Source organism: Theropithecus gelada, chromosome 3, assembly GCF_003255815.1.
Source record: "Theropithecus gelada isolate Dixy chromosome 3, Tgel_1.0, whole genome shotgun sequence".
NCBI classification, from domain to species: Eukaryota; Metazoa; Chordata; class Mammalia; order Primates; family Cercopithecidae; genus Theropithecus; species Theropithecus gelada.
Window position 1 is genome coordinate 77556786 of NC_037670.1, and position 6000 is coordinate 77562785.

Below are 6000 nucleotides of genomic sequence, written 5' to 3' on the forward strand. Positions count from 1 at the left end.
GTGGAGGAGGCCCCTGGTTAGGAAAAGCCTAGAAGCAATTTAATGGTACACTTAATCCTTTTGTTGTTGTCTAGCCCTCGGAGGGCAGAAAGCCAGGTGCTCCCATTGCTCCTCCTGGGTAACTCAATTAAAGGAATTAAAAGGCTTCGGTTACATTATTAATTTTGAAGCTGTGTGCTTCTCACTCAGTAAGGACCCAGGACAGCTTCCAATGCAGATGGTCTGCAGACACTCTACCCCAGACAGTCACATGGCAGATCATCCCTAGAACCCCTTGCCTGCTTGCTTAGCATGGAGCAAGACTCTCACACAACTGTCCCTTTCATGTGACATTCACAACAACCCTGTGACTTGGGAAGGACAGATTTCTTTATGTTTCAGGTGCTTTCCCAAGGCACTGAGGACACAGAAGCTCAGTCAGTTAAGAGACTTGCCCAAGGCCACTGCCGGGTAGTTTTGTGGTATAGCAGAAACTAGAACACAGCTCTGTAGACATTTAGGCTGGGTTTTTTTTTTCTCTCTCTCAGATTTTGCAGCACTTAAGGTGATTATTTGTATAGATCAGAGTATCTTTATGTTTGCAATGAGCACAGACTTGGGTTGATACTGTACTCTAGGGGCATGCTTTCCAAAGATGGCCACAACAATATTCTAACCCATGTGCTCTTCTCCAGTACAGCCTTGCCACTCCCCCACAGCAAGAGACTAAGTCTAATTTTCCTCCCCTTGAATCTGAGCTGCCCTTAGTGGTTGGCTTACAATCAATAGAATTTGGCAAAGTCATACTGTGTGACTTTTGAGGCTAGTGATACAAGGTCATGCAATTCCTCTCTGGTTTCTTTGGTTCAAATGTTCCCCACATGAGTGCTCTTGGAATGTCCCTCTTATATGCAGCTGCCATGATGTGAGAATCCCAACCACAGAGAGTATGTTTCCACACTCTGTTCAGTGGACAGTCCCAGCTGAGCACAGCTTCAAGTTGGCCCAGCATTAGACGTGTGGATGAAAAGCTTCCATATAACTCAAGCCCCCAGCCATGTGAGTCTTCCCAGCTGAGGCCCCAGACATTCTAGAGTGGGAAAAAGCTATTGCCATGTTGGGAGATGTTTCTCCATGGATCTCATGCAATTCTGCATGTCTTGTAAGCAAAGGTGCTGACTGCCTTTATTCCAGATTATCCCCTAGAAGGCACTTTTACAGTGAGCAACCATGGAAAGCATTGTGGAGCAAAGGACGGGTTTGCTTACAGCCTTGGAAGACAGAGATAGCATCCTGTGTAATAAAGATCATCTCCCTGTGGCTTCAGATAGACACGCTTACTTCTCATTATAAAAGACTCAGGTCCCTATGCTCAGGGTTCCTCTCTCATAATGCCACCCACTGTGTGTGCAGGTGTCACCTGGCCCTCTTTGCATCATCCTGTGGGAATTGGGCCTCAGAGAACTGACACAAGGAAATACTGATACTCAGGCTACTGCTGTTGCTGTGAGTAATAAAGTCCTTTGTCTCTGACTCGGGAATCTCACATTTTCTACCTGCATCCATGAAACTGTGGCAGGCTAGCTTGTTACTTTGCAAATAGGGTAAAAATCTCAAACCCTTTACAGTTCTTGATACCCTAGTGTGCCCTGTCTGAATTCATGGAAGCATCCAGAATCCAGGAGCATAATCAGATGGTTTTTGGTTTATGGCGTAAGCTTCAGGTGGCTCCTTATGCAGCAGCAGGTCACCAGACAGACACAAACATAATCAAGACTGATTTCTTTTCTTCATGGGGCCTCCGGTCTGGGAGGAAGAATAAGGCATGATGTACATAGAAATGGTAGGCAGGGCCAACATATACAGGGTGTCCTGGATGGGCAAGGACAGACACTCAGATGTTCATTCCAAGTGTCCATTCATGAATGCTGATTTTTTCATAGCAGCTGAGGAGACTCCAGGGGAAAAGATCACTGTGGTTCAACATATATAAACATATCTGATGCATGGGGATGGCCTGATGGAGACTGAGGACATGGAGGTTTGGGACAAAGTGTGGAAACTGAGACCCAGCCAGTCTGGTGTTGTGTTTGCTGTTGGGGGAAGGGGTTGCATGTATGAATCCAAAGAGCTCCATCTCTACAGGCTGGAATCCTTTGGTGCCCAAGCACGTTCTCTTATGGGGCACACCTAACTGAGGGTAGCACACAGATAGTGGGGAGCTGTCTCATTTTACAAAATTTCTGGTGACCAAACTGAATGGTCAGGAACCAGTACCCAGGAATAGGGGTACTGGGGGGTTCAGGGTCCCAGGGTCGGTAGGAGCCTGATGTACAGAGTTGGCAGGATTGTGGCTGCAGATGGCACTAGAGGCATCAGTGGATTTGCAGCTTCACTGGTGGTGAAGAGGCAGTGCTGTGACAAAGGAGGGGACCACTAGCTCCAAGAAATAGCCTGCCAGACCACAGGGGCCTGGATCTGTAGCCTTGGCAGCCAGTGTAAAAGCTTCATCCTCAAGCAGCCAGCAGAGGCTGGTTTATGTTTGGTCTCAAAAGGCCCCTAAATCAAAGTGGCTTAAAACAATACAAATGTCCTTGTGGTTCAGTAGGGAGCTGGGATGGGGCAGGGGAATGCTTTGCCTCATATAGTGGTCACTCAGGGACCCAGGCTGATGCAGGCTCCATCTTCTCATGCTGCCCTCTCTACATGAGACCTAGGACTCACTGTCTCAGTCGAGGAGACAGCATGTAGAATTGTGCACCTGCTCTTAAATGCCTCCACCAGGAAGAAGCACATAACCTCTCATTTCACTGGCCAAAGCAAGTCAAACAACCATGTGTTATATCAAAGGGTGGAGGCCAGAGTGTAATCCTCTCATATGCCTGAAAGGAAGGGCAGGCTGGATCTATTGTTCTTAACTGTTACCATAGTACTACTTGGATGAGCTTGGGCCACCTTGCTGGAAGATCCCTTTTGAATGGGACAAGGATGGTACACTTATTGCAAGCTCTCTTTATAAGTTTGACACACAGCCCACCAGATGGGGCCTGGCCACAGCTGCAGGTACCTCTGCCCACACAGAGCTCTTTAAGCTTTTGGGGGCCAGCCCTCTGCCATGCTGTTGTAGTCTTGTGTGGGAGAAAGAGGTGAGAAACAAACCATGCGATATTTCCCCCAACCTGTGATCCCGCGCAAGGCATTTCCTGTTCTGTTCTCTTTCAATACTTCTGATTATTTCCAGGAGGAAAATTGTAGACTGGGGCCACTAGGTCTCCCGTGTCTTTCTAACACTTGTTAACCTCTCTTGGTAACAAGGAAGAAACAGATCTGTATCTTAGATCCAGGTAATTGTATTTTTTTGGTAATATTCATTTTCATAAATACTATCTATTTGAAACAAGAGATACTAGTTTTCAGTCTATTTTTTGATGTGTTTCTTTTGAAATATAGTTATTTAAATTTTCAAAAACAGACTTAGCTCACAAAAAGCTTTAAGAAAATCATAGTACTTGTTGAATGAGAGTTGGCCCAAGAATGTGAAGGTGTTAAGAAATGACTGAGGTTTGGCAAAGAGGCATCTAATAACACCTCGTTTTTCCAGTGAGAAAACCACAGCAGAGAAGGATTTGAACTCAGGCAGTCTGGGTCCCGAGTCTGTTTTCTGGATGTTTAACCAGTACCTGTCAGCAGTGTAACCTTAAGCACAAATGATGTGAAGTATATAGGCCTCAGTTTTATCATCTGGAAAATGGGGATGATAAAATTGCTTATCTCAGAAGGTTTATGTGAAGATTAAATGGGTTCAAATATGCACAACTGTTAGAATAGCACTGACAACTTGATACTGGTTATTTCTGTTATCACTGTTTACACTATCAGTGTCCATCTCGAGTGCGCTTCTCTCCAGCTGCTTTCCTTTTGCAGATCAGGCCTGGGACTGAAGCTCACTAAAAGGAGACATTTAAGTCTTGTGCTTTATTCTGTTTTTATTTATTGGAGCAAATGTTTTCCTTGAAAATTAAGTAATTGAGTTAGTGATCACCAAACTAGGCCAAACTGGGCCTGGCCTTCCCTGCAATCAGTTACTTCAAAAGCAGTTGTTGCTTAAAAACAGGCGATGTAGCTGTTGGCCCCCTCCTTACTCCCCAATTCTCTCTACTCATTTCTTTGTTCTGTGATCTATTTCACGTTCAGGTGGGAGTGGCTGACTGCCTGGCTGCAGCAGCTCCTCTCTATTAATCTGGGCTGTGGGGAAGTGGGGGCTGGAGGCAAGCGGGAGGATGAAGTACAGCAAGCTAATTGCTGTGTCAGACATGTGATGTCCCAGACCCTAGAGCAGCCCACGCAGGAGGAGAGACAGATACCGGCGCTGGTGCCGAGGAGCATGTCAATCACAAGGGGATTGACAATCTGCAAGAACAGCTCACAGAGTGCCTGGCCTCCAGCATCCTCTCCTAGGACTCCAGGCTGAGATCAGACACAGTCTTTCAGGGGCTCAGGCTTCCACTGTTTTCTGCAGAAAATCATGTAATGGCTAAAGGGCCTGGACTCCTGAGTCACCAAGTGTGGGGTTGAGTTCTGGCTCATTAGCTGCACAAGTCTTAATAAATGACTGAATCTTCCTGAGTCCCTGTTTCTTCATCTGTAAAATGAGAATACTAATATCTACCTTAAAGGTTTGCTGTAGAAATAAAATGAGATCACTAATGTAAACTAGTCAGTAGAAAATAGCCTCTGACCCCATTTTATGCTGCTTTGTGTTCATGAGCGGAAGGCTATAAGAAATTGCAATAGGCTAATGAAACAACTATTCTTTCATCCACTTTTCTCTTGGTCGAACGCTCCTGCCCAAACCAAATTACGACCTTCTTTTTTCCCCTCACAGATTGCTTTTGTTTTCCCTTTCTGAGTGCGTTCTTTTTCATTTTATAATATTGGTGCCCTTAAAATGGCAGTGCTGCTACCTCCTTAAGGGAACGATAAAGAATTGACTACTAGATCAATCCTTGGTGCATTTTCTTTCCACTATTTTTAGTGCACACACAAACAGGGTTTCATCTGGTTAGCCTGTGGCCACATGTCAAACTTTTTTGTTAAACAGTAAATCCGTGGGATATGAATAAATGCTATTCATACAGAATCCAGAGTCTATGTACAAGCAAATTTGGAAAACACCCAGTCGAGCAAAGTTTTAAAAATTTACTTTAGGGCCCTTCCAAGCCTTTACTTTGCTGATGTGTAAAAGAACAGGATAGGATTCAGTGTTTCCCAAACTTATTTGCCTGTAGAACCCTTTCTGCCAGGTTGGACCACTTGGAAGGGCTGGTGCCTTGGAAAGCTTCTCAAACTTTACTGTGCACGTGGATCCTAGGGGCTCTTGTTTAAATGCAGATGCAGTTTGGAAGCTCTGGGATTGGGCTGGACACTGCATTTGTGCCAAGCACTCATGGGATGCTGATGTTACTAATCTGAAGACCACACTTGGAGAGTCAAGACCCTAAAGGGCTATCACATGGCACAGATGTTTGGGGAAATTCTCTTTACTGGGAAACAGCAGAAGAATCTAGTCTCAAATCAAACTGTGTTTGGGGCAGTGGAAAGAACACTCACCAGGAGTTGGAACATCCAATTCTAGGTGAAACAGGAGAACTGGCCCCAGCTGGGTGAACTTGGATAGGACATTTCTCTTCTTCAGACCTCGGTTCCCTCATCTGTAAACATGAGTAGGAGATGTTGCATTAGTAATAATAACTAGCCCCATAGAGTTGCTGTGAAGATTAAATGAAATTTTGTGAACCAGCACTTAGCAAAATCTCCAGCACTAAGCCAACACTGGTTAGAACGTTAAGCCGGCCGGGCGCGGTGGCTCAAGCCTGTAATCCCAGCACTTTGGGAGGCCGAGGCGGGTGGATCATGAGGTCAGGAGATCGAGACCATCCTGGCTAACATGGTGAAACCCCGTCTCTACTAAAAATACAAAAAACTAGCCGGGCGTGGTGGCGGGCGCCTGTAGTCCCAGCT

The 6000-nt window shown here is 45.5% G+C and overlaps 1 long non-coding RNA gene across 1 annotated transcript in view; it reads right to left on the reverse strand.

The window, feature by feature from the left end:
* LOC112621748 overlaps positions 1-6000 on the reverse strand; it is a 69564-nt gene that overhangs the window by 22559 nt on the left and 41005 nt on the right. The window contains exon 2 of the long non-coding RNA XR_003118763.1: positions 5590-5690. This is a non-coding gene — a long non-coding RNA (uncharacterized LOC112621748). The remainder of the gene's footprint in view (positions 1-5589; positions 5691-6000) is intronic.